Consider the following 21,638-nt stretch of genomic DNA (forward strand, 5'->3'; position numbering starts at 1 on the left):
CCAGGAGATGGAGGAAAACCTTCTCCTAACTCTGTTTCTGAACTGGCTCACCCATCCCTAGCGCAATGGAAAGCCTGTTTTCAGGCAAAACATAACCACTCTGTAACTTGTAACTAGGGGGTGGGGTGGGCTGTTGGAAATAGCAGCAATTATTTGAAATCCTTGAATGGTTCCTGGAACACTTCAATACAGCTATCAGTTGTGGTCTTGGATTGAGGTTGACCTGTTGCCTTTCACTGCCTGTGACGATAGCTGCTGTTATGGGATGGAATAGAAAAATGGTCTGAAAAACCTCTGAAATGCCTCCAACAAGGCATTGAGGAAGGAAAATGGGAGGAGATCTGGAAAATAACTGGAGATCTGGCTACTCCAGAGCAAGTGTACTGTGTTTACTGGTTCATGCCTCGTTTGCAGCCCCATCTCCACACTATATCCTTTCTTCAATAGTAGGTGTTTTGAGTGTTTTCTTCTTCCATGTCTACATTCACATTCTGTTGCTTTCAGAGACCAAACCAGTGATGCTTAGCCGCAAGGACATGGGTACTGATCCTGACACGTGGGTACTAATCTCAGCCCACCTTCGCAAATGAGCAGCTGCCTTTGCCTTCCCTTTCTCCCACATATGCACTCGTGTGTGATCACTCATTGCAGTTCCTTGCCTTATTTCTTTCCTGTCTGAGACAGGAGTCACTTGATGCTTAAAACTATTGATAACATGGGTAGAGCCAAGGTGAAAGAGCTGGAAAGTGGTGATAAATGACTGTCATAAAAGAGCTATTTAATTTACCTCTACCCAGAGACTTCCTCTACCTTCTGGTTTTCCAGTTTCCTTAGAAACTAGGAGACTTGGGAATTTTGGTACTGATTGGAAAAAAAATTTTACAGTATTTCTCTGATTGTCTACCTACTGAATGTAACACGTCGATATTGAGTTCAGGACCTTGCTCCATTCTATCAAAAAATATTACAATGCTATAAAATCATTTGTTTGATCTTTTAATTCAGCTGCTAAAGTGAGTTTCAGAATAGGTGAAGATAATTGCTGGATTGGTAAAGAAGGAAATCTGTTTTAGAGGGCTGGAAAGTCATGTTTAAAATAGTTCCCTCTTACAGATGGTGATACAAATGAGATTTTTATTTTATTTCTATTTTGGAAATAGTTCTACTGCTACTTTTATAAAGCTTCCACTCCAGGGTATTTCTGTCCTTACTGAATTCAGATTTTTCATGTCCCCAGAATTTGTTTTATTTCATAGGTGGAAAGCTGAGAGCAAGTAGCAGTCTGCACGTGTCTGTGGGCTGTGACAGCAGTGTCCTTCCCATGTCTTAACTGAGAAAAAAGTGTGAGTAGCTAATCTTGACATAAAATGCTGCACAGTAGAATTAGTTAAAACCAGAGTGAATGAGAATTTGAAAAGGCTTTAAATGGCTCCAAGTTTCAAACACATTAATTGAAATTCACAATATATTCCCATTCTGTTATAAAAGATCTGCCACCTTATATAAAGTGCAATAACTTTATATGCTGATTTCTCAGAAGTGCTGTAATTTGTCTTGTGCTGTCAGCTATAATAAAGCTCTTCATAAAAATCCCAGTGCTAACCTGGTATGGTTCTGGGCTGGCGTTTCCAGCTCCCGTACTCTCCACTACCCATCCCAAAACGCCTGCAGCGTGGGCAGGGATGTCACAGCCTTGGGATGCCAAAACCCACCATCCTTCCCCAAGACTCAAACCTACGCGACCGAGGGGGATACATGAGAAAGTACAAACATTGCGCACTTAAAGTACAGCTAAAATAAGGACTAGGGACAATAAGAGCTGCCTTTTACCGCTCTAAATAAAATTACTGCCTTGCCCCAGAGCATTTCCAGGCCATCAGCATGTAGCCGGTGTGTGAGCCCTGCCTGGCGAAGATGGCCAAGACGTTGTTTGAGCAACACCCGTGCCATGCTGGTGGCACAGCTTTACAGCTGCGTAATGGCAGCCTGTCTACCTCTGCCAGCTTATCGTAATGGTGCTGAAATTATTACCAATACACTGAGCTGCCTCCCCACGCAGGGCACAGCGTCTGGAACTGGCTCCAGCGACAGGAGAGAGGACAAGACGTAACGAACCCGAGGCTAGCTGGAAACGAAGGGCAGAGATGATAGAGAATGTGGTAATCCCCACGGCCCAGCTCCTTGTTCGCAACTGTGATTTCCTGCTGCGGTGTAAATATAACGTTTTGGTGGAGAAGCTTGGAGACTTTGTCATTTACATAGCTAAAAGTTTTTTAGGTACTTGGCTTTCTTCTGTCTGCATAAGTAGACATTTCTTTTAGATGACAATATGAAGAGAATTGAGTTTCTGTCTTGGGAACATGCAGATGTAACATCTGCAACACCTGAAAGTGTTTATCTGGCAGGAGGGACTGAACAGCAGACCATGTTCCTGCAGAGATACCACCTTCCACATATCTGGGTATAACCCCATGCCAGGGGCCGCAGCTGGTGTCACCCCCAAAAGCCACTATTTCTCTATGTGGTGTTTGGTTTTGTTAACATGCTTTGTCACGAGATACCCCAAATGACCTTTGCTGTATTTCTTAATTAAGTCTAAACCAAATCTGCAATTGCACTTTGTTATGAAATATATTCTTTTAAGAAAATATTAGCTGAGAATTGTACCCCATTTTCAGGTAAGAAGCACTTGTTGTCTTTGGGGGGGGGGGGGGGGCGCTGGTCTGGAAGAAACACCTTTGTTCAGCCCCACACTGCAGACCCGTTCAATTACCTGTCATTTAAGGAGAAGAGCAGCCTTTCAGATCTGAAGTCACATAATCGTTGCAAAAAATCTGTGGGGAGAAACTAAATACCTTGGGAATAGTTGCTACTGGCCTCCTGTATGGTTTAAAGTGCTGAGAAGTGTCTGAGAGAGGTGTCAGCGTGAAGATTAAGAGGAAATTTCCTGAGGCAAAATACTTGTGGGTCTTAAAATGTTTTCTTTGCTTTCAGAAAGTACACTTGTCTAAATGTTTCCCACATGGGCTGAAATACTAGTTTCTCTACAGACGGTATAATTTCATACCTGGCACCAGAGGGTAAAACACATTGCAGAAATGGGCAGGAGGAGGGAAGCTAACCTTGGAGTCAGGGGCTCTATAAATCCTGATGTTTTAGCTTAGAAGGTCTTCTGACTTTATGCTTCAGTGAGCACTATTTTAAGAACCTTTACTTACTTGTTTCCCTCTGCCTTGGCTTTTTTGAAGTACCGTTATATCCTTTTCAGCTTGCAGTGTTATTTCTTTGTCACTACGGTAACATCAAAACAGACGTGCCAATCTCAGAAAAATGGAGAAGAGGTTATCAGCCAAACTGCTACTTCAGTGAAACTTTTTTAAAATTTATTTTATTTTTGTGTTTTTAACTGTCACTTGGAGATCATCCAAGGAGAGGCACAACCCCCATCCACAAAGCCAAAGAGAGTAAACCCAAGAAGATGCTATGGGTAAACTGTTTTCTTTTTAAGCAAAGTGCATCTGTGCTGCTGTCCTCTCCTTGGCGCTGGGGACCCAAAATCCTCCCTGTCCTTGCAGTTAGTATTTAGAGGTCACATTGGTGGAGTAATTTCTGAAGAATATCTTTGCCTGATAATTTCTATCAGTGGTGGACCTTCACTTGAACATTTTTATTGTGGGCCTGACCCCTCTCGTGCTTCACAGATAAAGGACTCAATTTTCCCACCCGACTTGAACATCTATGATTCAATTCTATGATCTACACTCAACAGTTCCAAAGATAACTATTCCCAGCTTCTTGAAGTGTACGCTCTTGTCACTCTGGGTGCAAACAGGCCATCAGACTGGCAGTAGGACCTGCCTGGCTTGGCTAATGGCATACTTGTCTGTGTTGGCCACGCTGAAGCCTCATCACCCCTTTCCCACCTCTTCCTTCCCTATTTACAGGCTGGAGTCACAAGGCAAAATCAAAGACTTTTGCTACCTCCTCCCACCATGGCAATAGCTCTGCTTCTCTCTAGGGCCAGTACAGGCATCTCGGCATGTCTCTGTTGGGCTTTGCTTCTGCTGGCTGTGACCTGCCTGGCCAAATCCTGGCCAAGAAGCAGCCATCTCCAGCCTTGTGTTAGCAACTTCCTCCATGCTGGACCGTAAAACTAAAAAATTAGCTTTTTCTTCATAGCTGCCTAAAGAATTGCATCTCTTTCATTCCAGTTTTTGCACATCTATGATTCTTCTGCAAAGCATTTCAGTTAAGAACTTACTAGTGGAGAAAATAATGGTGTGAACAGCATGAAGGTCTAAGACTTGATCTTCTGTTGCCTACCGGCACGCGCAGGAGAGAAGCTACATACTGTATTGTTGCTCTATAAAGTCTTTTATGATCTTTTCAGTTTTGTGGCACAAATGTCTTGACTTGCTGCCTTGTGCCTGACCAAAAAGCAATGTGTTTTGGCCTGCAGTTGCACTCGGAAACCCTTATCTGGTAGGATTGTATATCGTATGATAGGAAGCTTCATATTAGAGCTTGGGATCGAACAGACTTTATAGTCGTGTTTGCTTCCAGTGCAGTAACTCAGTAGTCAGGGTGGTTTAGTTCTGGGTTTGCAGTTTAAGTTGTGAGTCTCACAAAGGGAAGTTGCTTGACACCTGGTTTTATAACTTTAATGTTAAACAAGCCAGTTTGCAAATGAATCAATATTGTAAACAGAAAGGTAGCGGCATATTTTTCTCCCCTTTTCCTGATTGTGTAATCCCTTGCCAGGCTGAATTAACACTTTTTTGGTTTAAGGGCATTAGCAGCCCAGTAATTAGTACCTCGCTGAGGTCACTAGAGGTCAGAGAAACAACCTTATCTGTTTAGAAATCTACTATTTTTAATGCTATTCCTTCATGCAGCTAAGCTTTCATGCTCTCCATGTCTCACTTTCACAACTATTCTTTATTTCCTCCTGTTTTCTAATATTAGCAGCAACGCTGGAATAATAGAATGCAAAGTATTAATTTTCCCCACAACAGTTCTGACTTACTAATTCAATCTTATTAAACTGATCACAAACAAGACTCGCCCCCTCCTAACGTGCTCGGTCTTTCTTTTCATTGAGACACTATTCATGCCAGCGAGTCCTGTCTGTTGTATGTGGCACTTTACAGAGAAGGAAGATGTTCATCGGTTTCTGAACGGTACAAACCTGCGGTGCCTCTTGCTTGGCTTGGGATCCCCAGTGCTGGAGTGACATGGGCCAGGTTGTTCTTCACTCCTAATCACTCGTGCGTAATCTCAGCAGGTTTTTGCTGTAATATTTTCATATAGCAAGCACGGCATATCTGAGTCTTTGAAATAAATACTTTGGGAGAGCTTCAGAAATGGTTTGGTTGGAAAAAAACGCACACCCATTTTGTATATGATGTGCACTTACTGTTGCTACTCCTCTTAACTACCAAATATTTGTAATTGTACCTTACATCAATGCAGTTGGAGAGATTTAGCATGCAGGACTATGGTTTGCTTCCTTTCTAAAGGGTTTGCAGTGGGGCCATTTTTTCCATTTAAAAAAAAAACCAAAAACCAAACATCTAGAAGCATCCTAGTTACAATGACTCTGAAATTAAACATCAAATGACTGAAACTCAGTAACAGCTTTTGGAAGTTTTCTATTCATATTTTTTTAATTCAACAAATGGCAAATTTTAATTGGCAGCGCTGGATACCTAGCAGTCAAGACAAAAGCACTAATAAAGGCCATACTGCATGTGCCCAAATGAAGACAGCATAATGTAAAATACAAAATTGCTTCAAATATTGCCATTGCGCAGCCACAGCCCATGGAGCTGCCTGCCTCGGATGCGACATGCACACTGCCATGCACTTGCAGTGTGGGGTAGCTTCTGCTTCGAGTGCAGAGCAAAATCCCTGCCTGCCCTAGGGTATGAAATCAGTGGAGAGCTGCCAGTGACTTCTGTACGGTCCTGTATGTCCCAACCACACTTTGCTTTCAGAAATTAAATACACCAATACACAGACCACTCCTGAAGATTAATAAAAAGTAGAAGTCTTGACTCGAGTTCCCCTCCTGCCTGGAGAAAACAGCAAAATAAGGACATAAAATTTCTGCATCAAGTTTTATTTATGGACTGCAGGCACCTTGCATGGTTTACACACAGCGTAAATCCCTCTGGATTTGAAATGAGCCATTTGTGTACCTGGATTAAGTCATCTGAAACTGCTTTTTGGGGAAAGTGCTCCTGGACTAAGCAGATCTCTTTAGCAATACATAGATTTTTTTACAAGCCATTTTCATTGATGAAGTTTGGGGTTGTGGAGATTTGGGTCCAACTCCAAGCAAGAGTATCAAGTACAGAAAACCAAATCAGTGTGTTAACTGCATAAATACAACAAAGGTCTAAGTCTGAGGCTGAAGAATAATAGATAATTCAAACTTTGTACTTATACAGTAGTAAATAGACATGTGCATGTCCCAGTCGTGGTATTTCTACCTGTTTGTGGGTTGAGAGGATTTTTGAACTCTGAAAAGAAGCCATTAGCAGACCTGCGCTGTGCAGCCTGGACTTTGGGGTTGGTTTTCTAACATGGGTCTGGTTTAGGACTTGAAGTTTGGCCGGCCTGTTTCTACCGGTGATAATTCAAAAGCTTGTGGTAGGACACTGAAACAGTGTGCATTTTAATTGATTTACAGTGGAGAAATTAAAGAAAGGCTACAGCCAAACTCAAAACTGCAAAGCCTGAATACTTTTAGAAAGAAGTTGAATAATGTAGTTGGCTGGAAAATTGCAACTCAAAGAATACCCCTTCGCAAGCCAAGAGCTCTCCTGCAAGCAAGCAGATATTGAGTCCCTTGAAGGGAAAGGTCCTAGAGAGAGACTGAGTCTTCACTAACATTTTGATTTCTTTCATATTTTATTGTGTGTTTTCTCTCGTTCTGATGTAAAGCATCTTGAGGCATGATGGAGCATTATGAAAAGGGAGGCTGTATACTGGGGCAGTGGAAAAAGTAAGTTCTTTTTCTACATATTAGCGCCGTGCTGGCCTTTGTGACTAGCAAATGCTGACTGCAGATGCCCAGTGGATTTTCTCATTCGCGGGAGCCCCTTCCCTGGGCGGACTGCAGAGGCGTGCAGCAGCCAGGCTCCTGTGAACCAGGGCAACAGCAGGGCTGCAGCTGCCTGCACAAAATGCAGCTTTGCATTACTTGTGGAGAACCTTTGGTTTCCCATCAGCCCATCAGACCGTGATTTCATTGTAGGCTTCTTTGTTTTGAGTTAAGACTGACTGGAGAGTTTTGAGTAGTGTAGCAAGAAAGACTTCTAAAGAAAAATACAGCCTGTGGGTTAATGAAACTTCAAATACTTGTGACAGCCTCTGGCAGTGCATAGTTAAAATACTTAATCCACCGTTTGCAAGCAGCACTCTGCTGGGCAGTGCTTACTGCAGTGATCCTCAAGTCTCGACCTTACGGCATTCCTCCATGCTTCTACTCCTTTTCATAATTTCCTGTGCTCTTTCACCCCTTCCCTAGACCTCAGCGACCTTTGCTATTTCTTTATTCTTTGTTTCACACTATTGTCTTCATCAGAGGTTCCCGTAGGCACTAGAGAAGAACTGTGCTTTAAACCCTCTTGTTTCAGAGTTCTTTAGCATTTATCAGAATCACATGCCCATTGGTAAATTCTTTATTGTACATTTTTAAACACACCGGTGACTGTCTTTATAAAATTTAGTCACAGCTCTTCTGAAGCCTTCAACATACAAGGGCACTGACCCAGGTGATATTGCTTCGTTATACTGCCCTAAAATGAATCTGCTCTCTGAAGAGCTACTCCAAAGTAGATTTTTGGCTCTTGGGGTCTGTGCGAGAGCCCATTTATCCCCTTAGAAGCAATGTGGATGATTTTCAGAGGTGCTTAATTCCTCTGGGGGTTATGGCCAAGGTGCCTTGGATATTTAGTGAGGTTTTTCTAACAGTACCAGTGTCCTCCTGAGTGCTTTTAATATTCTGTTGTTTGATAGGAACCATTTGGGTTTCACTCCTCATTTCAGCTGGTAGCTTAGCTGATGAATTGTGTGTGGGTTTTGTTTGTAACGTTTATCCATGGACTCAAGAAAAACTTTTGAGTCAATTTTATAATAAAGCTGAGGTAGATTTGATATCTTTTAACAAGACATCCAGGATGGGAAAATCAGCTGGAGTGCTCCTTATTTCTCCATGCCCGTACACAGGAACCATAAAAGTGGTATAAAATGCAACAACGGGCTTGTAAAAGCCAACTGTTCAGTTTCGATGACTCACACGAGTAACCCGAGTGCTCTTCAGTTCAACGGAATGTAAAATAAAAGTCAGGTTGTGAGGAGCTGCCTTGTGATCTGATCAAATACTGATTGAAGCCTGGCAATGCTTCCATGCTCAGCTTGAAATGAGGCCAAACCAGCAGGAATCGGTTCATCCTTTCAGGAGGTGAGAAGCGGCAGACCTGTATTAGGTTTAATTGCTGCTGCTTGCTGAAGGGGTTCAAACTCTCTCCTCTTGCCTACGATGGAAAGCAACTTCACAGCACCAGACCCCACCGCCGTGGGGGCACATGGCTGGCGTGTGGCAAAGGGGACATCTCGTGTCATCTGCCCTTCTGGCTGGGAAAACCTCAATGAATTCTTCCTCAGAGTGCACTAGCCTGCCTTAGAGGGAGAGAGCTGTGAGAGAGAGGAGGGATGCTAAACTGGATTTCCTTCGGATGGAGGACATGTCTGGATCTCGTGAAGACGCACAACTGCAGGTTTCTGGGGATCTTCAAAACTGAAGATGGATGAACACCAGCACTCAGCACTCCCACTTCTGTACTAGATGTCTAAGACCCTTCCCCACCCCAGTATATCTGAATATCCCCTCAGTTTGGCGTGGTTAATGCTCTCTTCCATTTTTTTTAAGAATGGTGCCAGAATTAAGAATTTCAGAATAGGAGTCCAGGTGTTTAGATTTGTAGAGGAGCTAGATATGTGGGAAACTAAACAGAAAACATTGTGTTAGGCAGAATAAACATGTTGTAAGGCTTACAAGCCTTGAGCTTGGAATTCTGGGAAAACCAGAATTACAACCAAATTATTTTGTTGTTGTACACTATTTTGTTGGAGTTGTACACTATTTACTAGTTCATAAACCTGTTGGAAATATTTAATATTGCTTCTAATATTCATGATATATTTGCCATATCTTAGCCTAAACCCACTTCTTTTTTGAAAGTGGATCTTGTTTTAATTGATTGAGAGACTCTTTCCATCTGATCACATCTCAGTGTGAGGCACCATTAGGTGCTGGGAGGTTTTTTACTGCTTGAAGGAAAAAAAGATCACTGCCCTATCCTGACACTGACAAATTGAGTCCTTTTATTTGTTAGACTTTCAACATAAGACTTGCCTGCCATTTCTATGAAGGAATGTACCGGCTTCAATATCTTCCTCTAAAAAGGATTTGGAGGAAGCAGCACCCCTGCAGGCAAATTCCCCGTCATTGATCAGCAAAGCACCTGCCACTGGGGGAGGAGGAGACCCTGCCATGATGCTCCTAGAAAAAGCAGCCCTTACTGCACCATCTAAGCATGTTTAAATGCATTCGTAGAGATGTCCCACATTTATTTATGCATGTCTTAGTTTGGTGTGCTATGATAACTAACTCACAAATGTTGAAAATGGGGGGGGGGGGGGGGTGTTCAGCCATAATTAAATCAGTTCCACTATACTGTCAGATCAGAGGGATCTTTTTTTTCAACCTGGGGAAATGAAACTGTCCTTGGGCTTCAAGCTGTTCTACAGATGAGAACAAGAGTGCTCTTAGTCTTAATGAATGCTCACAAGTAGCTACAGCTGCTTGAGATTTACAAGAGAGGAAAATCTCACAGACTAAATCCTTCTTCAAGATGCTTTATGACTTTCAGATGAACATTTTTAGTCTTGAAATTCGTCTTGGAAAACAGTCCGCACACACAGAGTGTGTTTGTCTATACACAAGATGGCTTTGCTTTTCAGAATTAGCAGATAATAGTGTATATGTGAAAGAAGAGTGTTTCTGCATCCTTGCAAGTGCATGGTTGGCACTTGCCAGCTTCCTAGAGAAAAAATTTGCTCTTCAAATTATTATGGACACATGTAATAGATCAATATAAATGATGAAATAAAACTCTGGGGTTTATTCTTGCAAGTCTGTGCCAGGGAACATTTCTTGGAATAAGTGATGGCATCCTCTTTTCTCTAAAGAGGGATGAAGAGTATTATCTACAGAAAAGGTCAATGCCCTGTTCCCTGACTCTCCTTTAAAAAATATTTGGAGGAAAAACAGAAGATGCTACCCTGTTCAGCTCCTTTCTTATACCTGAGTTTATTTACCTGCTGTGCTGCATCCCTCTAAGGCTGTTGATACTATCTTACACCTTGTAGTTTCCTATCAGCCTTACCTGTGTTAGCTGTGCTGCTTAGCAATAAGCTGCCTAAAACTGTTTTCAACCTGGGTTTCATAAAAAATGTCTGAATGGTCACCCTAGAATTAACCAGAAGCTACAGATCCTTTTCAGTAACCTTCTTTTTCTTTGGTTTCAATAATGGAAATTATTTCCAGATTAGAAATAGTCACCCTCTGGCTGCAGCACACTTGCTTGCAAGATACTTTGACATCTGTGGGCATATTTCATTCATTATCTCATATTAAACCTAGAGGTGCTATTAAAATCCAATATACTGCGCAACAGTTTTGATCTGCAGGGAGCACTGTGATATTTGTAACAGAAGTGACTACAAGGAGCATTTAAAAATTAACTGATGTGTCCATTTAAATATTGTTTTGAATTATATCCCTTTTTGCTGTTTCGTCTCCAGTGCAAAGTTTAATTTCCAGCAAATTGTTGGAAAAATAAAACCACCTCAGTTCAAAATCTAGGAACTGCGGTCACTTGAGCATGTCTCAACTTATAAGGCCAGGACTGAAGGAACCAGATAAAAAGGGAGAGACAGTGATAAGTAACCACCAAGATGGTATCAGTGAGCAAAGGCTAGCGCTGCGAAATGGGGGCCCTACTTATCTTCTCATATTCATGAAAGACAAATGAAGATGGATGAATATGGGTCGTCAGTTTTCTACTCATCTGCCTCTACAGCTATATTGCAGGTAACTTGCCATGCCTGGAAAATAGCAATTTACAGGCTGAGAAATCTTCTTTACAAATTAGAAACTGTTACTTGAGAGGTGTGTTTTACTAAGCTGCTCTAACTTTAGACATTCACAGCCAGCAGCCAGGTTTATTCTTGTGGATAGTTCAGTGTGGTTTCTGTTTTGTTTTCCCTTTGCTGGTTGGGGATTTGATAGTAGCTTCAAAGCTAATGCGTAACCTGCGGTATATAGCATGACCCTCTTCGTTTAGCCTCTTTCGCTGTTGTTTCCTCCCTGCAGACTGTTAAATCTGATAAATACATGCATTTGTTCTTAAAAGCTTGTTTCTTACTCCCAGCTTGCTGGTAAAACATCCCCTTAAAATACTGGCGCAAAGGCTGCAGCCCAGCGGCAAGCGCTGCGTCCCCCGCATGCCTCTGGTCCTGCCTGCCTGCACAGGGGGTGAGAGCAGCAGCGTCTGAACCATAGAAATACCAGGGCTTTTTATATTACATTGCAAACCCTGAAGTGTTGTCTAATACGTACTGGAAGGTACCTGGGTGCAGCGTGATGTGGGATGGGTGAGACCAGGACCTGCTGCTTTCCATAGAGTTCAAAGTCTGTGGAAGATATTGCACCTACTTACAGAACTCTTCCAGTTCTCCAAAGAAACTGGTCTGTAAACTGAGCACCTAAACTGCTTGTTTGAAAATCAAGGTGAATTCCTTCGGCTATAACGTGGTTAAATTCAGGCCCGTAGTCTTAAAACATGTAACGTTAGCCCTGGAAGTTGTGCACCGCATGGCAGAACAGCGATCGCATCTGTGGTTCCTGTGTTTCCCAGACCTTGACCATAACCTTAACCACAAGATCTTTGTCTCCCATTTAGGCATAAAAGTAGAGACATCTCCACCACATTGCCAAGGGTAGAAATCACATGTGCAAAATTTAAAGAAAACTAAGCCCTTATCTTAAATTCTGTAATTCAGGGGCATTTGTGAGGTTCCAGATTTAGCCACCTACTGGGAGGTGGAGATTTGCTTCTTAAAAATGTGAGTCATCTCTTCTGTGCTGAGAAAGAAGATAGGCGGGTTTCAATCTTTCTCAGTCAGCGCTGAAATGTGTTTTATTTTATCACCATAATGGGTCATCTTACAATAATTTGATAGTTCTGTGGCGGTACATTGTCTTTTTTCCTGTTACAGCCATGTGACAACGGCCATGGCATTGCCCACGTTTCAGTCCCATCAAAAAAAGGCAGAGGCTACATCTACAAGAGGGAGAAAAAATGACTGATAAATATTGTTTATGTATTAGTTTCATCACACTGCATTGAATGCTTTTTCATGATTGAATTGTAGAAAAATGAGCAAGGTAGGAAACTGAGGAGTAGAGGGCATTTGTTTCTGTTTTTCCTGTACAGAGGGGAACGGAGAGGGAAGACTGTCCGATGATAATGTCTGCAAATGTCTTCTGGCCAGATACTCCTGACCTGTGATGCAGACAACATTTACTACGAAAACCTGATGAGCACATCTGATTTTCATGCATATCGTCTCTGTTGAGCATGGTTATGCTGTGACCTTCTAAATAAATAGGTCTTTTTAGGGTAGTCCCAATATATTTATAATGCAATAGTGATCTAGCTCTGATAATAATAGTCGGTTATGTACGAATATTAGTGAAGATCGTGACCATGGTTAATTTGCAATGTTTATAACTTTGCTTACAGGTTTTCTAAGGATGGCACTACTATAACTGACATTAATGGCTGTGCTATAGCACTTTTGCTTTTTTATTCAGCAGTCTATCAGCATAGCTGTGTCATGGTTTAACCCCAGCTGGCAACTAAGCCCCACGCAGCCGCTCACTTGCTCACTCCTGCAGTGGGATGGGAAGAGAATCGAAAGGGCAAAAGTGAGAAAACTCATGGGCTGAGATAGAGTTTACTAGGTAAAGCAAAAGGTGTGCACGCAAGCAAAGCAAACCAAGGAATTCATTCCGCACTTCCCACGGGCAGGCAGGAGTTCAGCCATCTCCAGGACAGCAGGGCTCCAGCATGGATAACGGTGACTTGGGAAGACAATTGCCATCGCTCCAAACATCCCCCTTCCTTCTTCTTCCCCCAGCTTTACATACTGATCATGACGTCCTATGGTCTCGGATGTCCCTTGGGTCTGTTGGGGTCAGCTGTCCCGGCTGTGTCCCCCCCAACTCCTTGTGCCCCCCCAGCCTCCTCGCTGGTGGGGTGAGGAGCAGAACAGCCCTTGGCTCTGTGCAAGCACTGCCCAGCAGTAACCAAAACATCCCTGAATTATCCACGCTGTTTCCAGCACGAACCCCAAACCTAGCTCCATACTAGCTCCTGCAAAGAAAATTAACTCTCTCCCAGCCAAAACCAGCACATGCAGTAACAATTTGATGTGATGTGTATGCAAAGGTGCCTGATGCTCAGTATTGTTAGATTAATTCAATATAGCCATTCTTTTTGTAGTGTAAATCACATAATTCTGCATTTGCCATGTGATGCTACTGTCCTGTTGCCTGTTCTCTTTGAAGTTTGACTGTTTTCCTGATTATAGTCTATTCTAGTTGGGAAATTGCTGCCAAAAGCCACTGTTTTAAAACAGTTTCTGTTGAAGCATTTGGTAATGGTGCAGTGAAAGAATTCACCAGATTTCCCAATTTTGTGTGACTGAATATGAAGCCATGATTTCTTGGCACTTTGCATGAAATGCTTTTTTTTTCCCCTTTTTCTCCTTGCCTTGACATCTTATATATGAAATCCTCAGATTCAGTAAGGAGGCCAGAAACACTGTACATACTTAGAGCATGGGCAGACGAAGGTAATGTCTAGGCTGAACCCCAAAGTCCTTAGGAAATTAAGCTGTAGTTTTGTTATAATTGGTGATTTTCTTTGAAATGCCTATAATTAGGATATCATCCATCTTTCAGTGGCTTTATTAGCGTTGGCAGCTTCCTTGGGGCTGTAGACAGGCCAAGTACCAGTGCGTTGATGTATTGCCCTATTCTGCAAAAGTCTGTGAGCGTTTCCCATCGCTTCAGTTTCTCTACACCGAGTGACACTTTTCTTCTCAAATAGTCCCATCTGGCAGATGGGAGCAATAGGAGATGAATCTGATCTTTAAGACGTAAAAACATATGTGAAAACAAACAGTCTAAACAACCCAGAGTAAATTGGGTCACCGCTGCAGGATCTCCGACATAGGGAAAAGTCCCTCAGGAGAAGCTGTCACAACACAGGGTGCTTTGCTGCAGGACCAACGATCTGCAGAGACTATTCTCATCCTCAGCAAGCACCTGGGGGAGTGCAGGATTCCCAGAAAGATTTTTTTTTTTTTTAAATATTTGGTGGTATTTTAGGGCTTCCCAGTTGTTGGTTTTTCCTTTTTTTTTAGAGTTTATTTAAATAGGGAGAATTTAAATGTAAGAGAGCTTAAACCACCTTCTTTAAATATAGCAAAGTAGTCCTGAAAAATTTCCTCAAATAAATAATGTGTTTTAGGCTATATTGTTCCTTTGAATACATCATGCAAGACATAATGTATGACATCAGAAGTGTAAACATACAGCATGGATAATCATGAGGAAAATCTATCAGAGGAATCCTAGAGCTGGTCAGAAACTTTGGAAATATGGAAAACTGACTACTTTTTTTTTTCTTTTTGACCACATGCAAACCCCAAACAAAGAACAGGGGACAAGGGCTGGCGATGTTTCCAACCAATAATCTCTTGGTTTGGGATAGTTTTAGAAAATCTTTAAAACGTTGCAAATTTAATCTCTTTGATTTTTTTTTTTTTCCTAATCTCTTTCTAAAAAAAGCAGGCATTTCTTCATTGGAAAAGATTACTTCAGCACTGGAAGATGCATACAAATGGCAGAGTAATACAACTCCACTGTGCATCTGTATCTTCCCACATTAATGTTTGTTGTTGAATGAAGTTCACTTTTAATTATGTACTGCTTTCTTCTGCACTGCTCATTTTTGGAATTGCTCTTTGCCCTAGAAGCTTAAATCTGAATATACTAATATTCATTCTGTCTGATGCTTATTCTGAGGCTTTAGTATGTAGAGCTAGATGAAAAATACTTCTTAAAGAGTGCCATCAATCTCCACAATCACCCTGTATTTTCCTAGGATTTTTTCTTAATCTCTTTCTTTCATCATGCAGAAATCTGGAGTCTCAAAAATGTTGCTATTCATTCCAGAATATTTACTTCCCCTCTGTGAAAAATAGGTTTTTGTCAGAGCCTATCTGAGGCTGAAAAACCTGCTTCCATTGTGTATGGAGTTGGTGATCAGGTTAATGTACCAGCGTTTGACACAGAAACAGGGCTTGTCTGGATTTGGTTTCTGAGGAAGCATCCTTTTCTTTAAAGTTTTGGATGAAGAACTGGACAAACCACCCCTCCCGTGGTCACGGATGTATTCTATCTTTCCTATATCCGGGAGATAATTAACAATGTTTGGAAAACAATTTTAAGCGACACTGTTTTATTCTTGTTTGGGATGCTATTTTTGCTCATACCCTATCGATCAAGAAATACAAGCGAATGTTGTCTTGGTAACCTTTGCAAAACATCGTATTTTTACCCTTTAATCTGAAGACTGGGACTGTATGAAATCCCATTTTCTCTTTGAGTGTGTATTTCTAACCATTATTAATCAATAGCTTCCGTAGCTCTGCAGAATTCACACTAGCATCTCCGGTTAAGGGGCTTTGAACAGCGTCTAGATTTGCATGCCTCTGGCTTTTTTGGTGGTTTTGGTAATTTACCTTTTCTAATACTGGGAACTAGCCAAGAAACCTTTTCCAGTGTATGTATAAGCAACCCACCACTCTATGCTGTACCCCTTCTGCTCATTTCCAGGATGCCCACAGAGTTGGGGTGTCGATCAGAGCACCTAATATTAAAGTGCAATTTGGGTAATGTTTTTTCTTTGGTCTTTTTTGTCTTAGAGAAGGAGGTGAAATACAGTATTGTCTTTGCATGTACAGTTAAGACAGTTCTCTCCCTCTGTCTTTCACCCTCCCCTTCAAAGGAAAACAAAACAGAAGAAAAGGGGGAAAAAAAAGGGCAAGGGAGGTTGTGCAGCCTAGGAAGGAGGCTGCTGCCCTCTGATGGTTGCCGAGGCGAACAGCCAGGAGGAAAATGGTTAAGGAGCAGCTACAGCATCCCTTTTATTTTCCAGCAAAAGTCTCTTGCAATGCACAGGAGCAGAACCCAGCTGTTGGACTGAACAGGCTGAGCAGGAAAGGATAACTCTGAATGTCCTGAATTACTGCTGAGAATGCTGTTTTGTGGGATTTTATTTCCTTATTTTTCAATTCCTTTTCTTCTAAGAGGTCAGTTTGATGTGGTTTGACCACCGCAGGTAACTGCTCCTCCAGCAGCAGAAGCCCGTTAATGCCTGGAGTTCATTACCCTGAGATAACTGGGTGCATCAGCGCTGCTTATAGAAATATCTGTCACCACCACCTATATCCTGTCACCTAGAAAGGTGAGTTTCGAGTCTTCTCTTCAATGTTCAAGGATTTGCAGCTGCTTTATTAAAAAAAAAAAAAAGAAAAAAAGGTCAATGAGGCTTTGATTTACCAAAGAGCCTAGATCTGTGTGTGACCCCGCAGCATCTGAACAGAGCTATTGCCCTTGGAGTTAAACAACTTGCCCGGCAGTGTCGAAGCGCCTGCCGCTCCAGCCCCACAGGCAGCTCTCCTCCTCTGCCCTTCGGTAGGATGGGGTAAATTTTTAGCCTTAGCAAAATGTGCGGGGAGAAGAGCTGTAGGTGTTTTTAATCAGGGCGTGCAGCTCACTGGGCTCAGCTTGGAGCTGTGCCCCTCGGCGAGCGCTGCAGAGAGCAGGAAAGTCTCTCTCGCTGCCTCTTTGGACCCTGTTTTATAAGCAGAGTTTTTTTTCTTTGAACTAAGTTTTGACACTGATCTGGTCTGCTTTTGAAAAGGCCTCCGGCCCTATTACCCATCTAAGACAACGTGCATGTACCTGATCCTTCCTTCTGGGTTTCCTCTGGGAAGCTGCTCTCCTCTCCCCCAGTACTGCTTTGCAGTGATAATATGAGGAGGTATCACAATGTCCTCTCCAAAAGATGACTTTAAAGAGATCCTCATTGAATGCCATTGCAATTCTTACCTAGATTCCTTTTAAAAGACAAATGAGTAGACAGGAGAGAGCTGGGATGATCCCTGAAATGTGACTACTAGCTTGTGCCCATTCTTTAGCAGACTGAATGAGAAGCTCACCTAGAAGCATTGATGACAAAAATTACCCAGAAAGGAGACACTTAAACTGAGGATAAAAGCTTTTTTTTCTGTCCTCGCAGTTGTTTTTTCCAAGCAGGGGCTCCTCTGGGATGTTTGTGCCCCAGTGCTCCCTTTCCCATTAACTGCACATTGCCTGAAACTTGGCATGCGTCCCATGCCATGCTCTGTGTGCCCTTCAAGGGGCCTGTAGAAGTATTTATCTGGTAGAAATGCTGCCAACAAAACAACCTGATGAAACCCCATTCTAAGTGTGGGACAAAAGATGCCTGTGGTAAAGCCTCACAAGATCCTAAGCGCTCAGGACCGCGTTGGGAGCAGGTTTTAGAGCTTCCCGTGCATGAAGTTGACCTGTGCTCCATGTGGGACTTGCCTCTGTCCAAGGAGGAAAACTCATCTGTGATTTGACTGCTGGGGGCTCTGCCGCTCATACTGGAGCGGCACGAATACGTGCTTCACCAGCAATGCTGAAATTGTTGAAATTCTTTACCTAAGAACCCCAAATTTTAGCTCAGGCTAAAAAATGCATTGGCAGGAAGGCAGCCACCGTGATATCGGGCATCGCTGTGGCAGGGGTGCCGTAGAACAGAGCCTCTGTGCTCTGCCAGCATCAGCTTCTGAGCTTTTGAAAACTAAGTCGTGGCTTTAAAGCAAAGGTTTTAGCAGGTGAGAGGCGGAAGGGCAGGGAGGAGCTGTCGATCCGCACGTTTCAAAGGCACTGGCAGTACGAGTGCTTTCCCAGCTTACGTCATACCTCTGCGTTTTTCCTAGTGTGTGACAAAACAGGTCATAACATTTTAGGCAATGTAGCTTTATGGCAGGCAGGAGCAATAGGTGAGCTCAAGCAGAGAGAAGGTACCCAAGTAGTAAAAAGTACAGGTCAGGGAATATTGAAAACCTGGTAAAACATAGGTCTGTCTTATCATGAGAATAAAACTCTCACGTGTGTGCCAGTCTAAAGCTCTCCTGTACATTCTTGTGCCATAAGTCTTTGAGCTGCCTTACATTGGAGTAACTGTCCCAAAGTCTTCACTTGGAGAAGGGACTCGTGTATTTTGCACCCGGTCAACGGGATGAAAGGTAACGTCACGGGGGAACACTGCTGGGCTGTCCCGTGGTGATCCTGGTTTCAGGTTCTCTTCCCTTTCATGCACCGTCCAAACCCTCCATGGGGCTGTAAGAGTAATATTTATTTTTAATTTTGTGATACTCCTATAATAAAAATCATTACCGTGTTGGCGATACTGTGCTTGATTTAGAACATTGATTGTTAATTCTGGCAGTCACTACCAGCAGAGATTTTTAAATAGCAGGAGCCGGATGACTCTTTAGCAGAATAGCTCCTGGGGGACAGGGATTGGTTTTATTGACTGAGTCTCTTTTGCCTGTGGGTAACAGCAAAGCTGCGCTGGCTCTTTTTTCTATAATTGTGAAGTTAACTAGCTTCTGCCATGCTGTCAAGTAGATATGCCTACATCAAAAATTATTGCATTTGCCTGCTGTGAGGTTTGCAGTGTGTCTTATTAAATGTTTTCAGCTGCTGCTAAACATTAAGGTAACTGATAATTTACCGGGTATTGAGGATCTTCTGTGTTTTCAAAGAAAAAGCTGCCTTTATTCAGCATTTCTACAGCTGTTGAATTTGGTGTAACTTTTATCCAGTGTGAAACTCTTCCAGTGAACCGTAAAGCTAAAATAGATCTTGCATACATAGGAAGCAGAGCTTCTGAGGCGGGAATGTTGTCATGGTTTATTATCAAGTAATGCTCTATATGATTATTTTAAAATCTGTTAGTTCAGTCATGATCACTTTAGTAGAAGCATCCAAGTGATTGACTTAGCCAGAGCAAAGTAAGTCACTTATTTAGTCGGAGCAACCGTTCTGGATAGGTCAGCATGGATTGGGAGCAAGGGACTGCCTTGGATTTCTCCTTTGGGGAGAAAAAGAAGGAAAAGAGACATTTTATGTCCGTCAGAGGAGGGAGCAGAGGGAAGCTGCCGGCTGCCTTGCTGGATAATCCTCCTCTTGTTCCTCTCCAGCTGTCAAACTCTGGCAGGGCTTTGCAGGAGCGGCAGTGAGTCATGGGTTCCCAAGCGTGTTGCAAACGGAGAGCGCGGAGCGTGCAGAATTCACCCCGCTCAGCACCACGCGTGGTGGGTGCTGCTGCCCGAAGTCACACCAAAACACCAAGGCCGCTGACCCTCCTGCTTGTTCTCCCCTGGTGCTGGCTCCATCGACCGGAGCCAAAACCGCTCCTGGTCCTGTTCGCACCAGATCTCCTGGTTTCCTACCAAAAGCCTGTGCGGGGGTTACCGGCGGTGAGCCAGGCAGGCAGCAGAAGCCATGCACGTAGCTACTGGACTCGAGCTCGTTTTTCGGCGTTTTGTAGCCACCTTCAGACCTGAGGTGCAAGGCGAGGGGAGCACATTGCGCGCGTCGTGCCCCGGCGAGCTCGGAGCTGGGACCTCGGGTGCTGGAGGGAGAATTCATCTTTCAGCTGGTTTCAGCCTGGATCCTTCCCTTGACCTGATCAGACACAGCTCCTGGTGAAAAGCAACACGCTTCAACTACTGGCAAGTGATGAATGTGTAAAATTACCCCAGGTTTAGATAAGATGGGAGCTTGATTTTTCTTTCAAGAGTGCATCAAGCTGACAGAGCAAGCTTTTTTCCTTTTTACCTAAGGGTAAACTGCCAGAATTTGTCCTCATTAAGAGGATAAGTGTACTGAACACAGCTCCATTCATTTCAAAGGCTGCCTGGTTGGCAAAAGCCAGACCAATTCCTTTTTGATATCCTAAAACCTAAATGCAAGGTTGGATTATGTTGCATCCTTTCTTTTTTTTTTCTTTCTTTTTTGATTCCCCTGGTAGAAGTGGCTGTAACCCAGATGCGCATTCCCTTCTTACTGAACTCCTGATTCAGCAAACAGATACCGGGACGGTTTGACTTCTTGTTTGTTCATCCCACGTATTTGCCTGCCAGGGCCAGCCCTGTCCTGGATGGTTCCTGGGCAGTCTGCTCTCTTTTCAGGAGACGGGTAATTCCAGATGTCTCTTATTTTGTAATTTAACTTGGAGCAGGTGCTTCCAAATCCCAGCAGTTACCTGCTAACTGACCTTTTTGTGGCCTCATTATAAGATACAACAGTCCCCGTGGCACGCAGCGCTTTGCTACCGTCTTACAGAGTTCTCGTGGCGTTTGGGGGGAAACCTAGGGAGAAAAGTTGGAGACAATTTTTTTTTTTCCCCTCCACTTGCCTCTCCCGGCTGCTCGCCCTGTGCTTCCCCCGCAGCCTGGCCGAGGTTGGGTGAGTTCAACCGTGCAGGGATGCACGGCTGCTCCTTGGGGCACGGGGGGCTCGGTACAGCGGGATGCTGCCGCCTTCTTCGGCCTCGTTGCCGCCTGCTAAATCACCCTCAGCAACATCTGCCAAGCTGACACCGTTGCATGAAGCAGAAAGTATGTAGCGTGGGGCAGAAAGCATCATTTTGAGCTCGAGAAGGAAAGTCCCATCTTTAATTTGAAATAAAACATTCAGACTGAGAATATCAAGGTAGCCTTGTTAGTCACCTACAACATCAGCTGCTGAAGTTGATTATTTTAGTGTTGTAATGATTTTGATCTGTAGTTCACATCAAATCAGGTAAGCTCTCACTACCCAGCGACTTTCTGGCGACGTGTGTCTCCGCCGCTTCGCAGCCGTACGTGTCAGCAGGCGAGCATAAGGTCTCTTGAGACTTCCAGACTGATTTTTGACAGTGCCACATGGTTTGAACAGGCACATGGAAGTGGGAATGGGTTTTTTCCAGCTCTTGTATGGCAGTTAGTACTTCAGTGCAATAGAAATGCCCAAGAAACAGTAAGCTGCTGCTTTTCAAAGCAGGAGCCCTTGCTCCTCTGGTATTATTCTATTACTTTATATGACTTTATTTCTCTGCAAGTAAGTGCCTGATACAAGTGTAATTGTATTGTGTGATGGATGCTGGCTGAGTACAACAGTGACAGATGCATGCTGAAACTGTGTGAAAATTTTTGCAGCCAAAGCAAAACTGGCAAATGTTTGGCTTTCCGCCAGCTTAGCTCGCGGGTGCACAATATCTGACGATTTAACTGCAATGTTTACAGCACCAAAAAGCAGTTCTAGGCATGGTTCTTGTCAGCAGTGAGGAGCAGATAACATCTCTTAT

Source organism: Haliaeetus albicilla, chromosome 11 (genome assembly GCF_947461875.1).
Source record: "Haliaeetus albicilla chromosome 11, bHalAlb1.1, whole genome shotgun sequence".
In the NCBI taxonomy this organism is placed as follows: Eukaryota; Metazoa; Chordata; class Aves; order Accipitriformes; family Accipitridae; genus Haliaeetus; species Haliaeetus albicilla.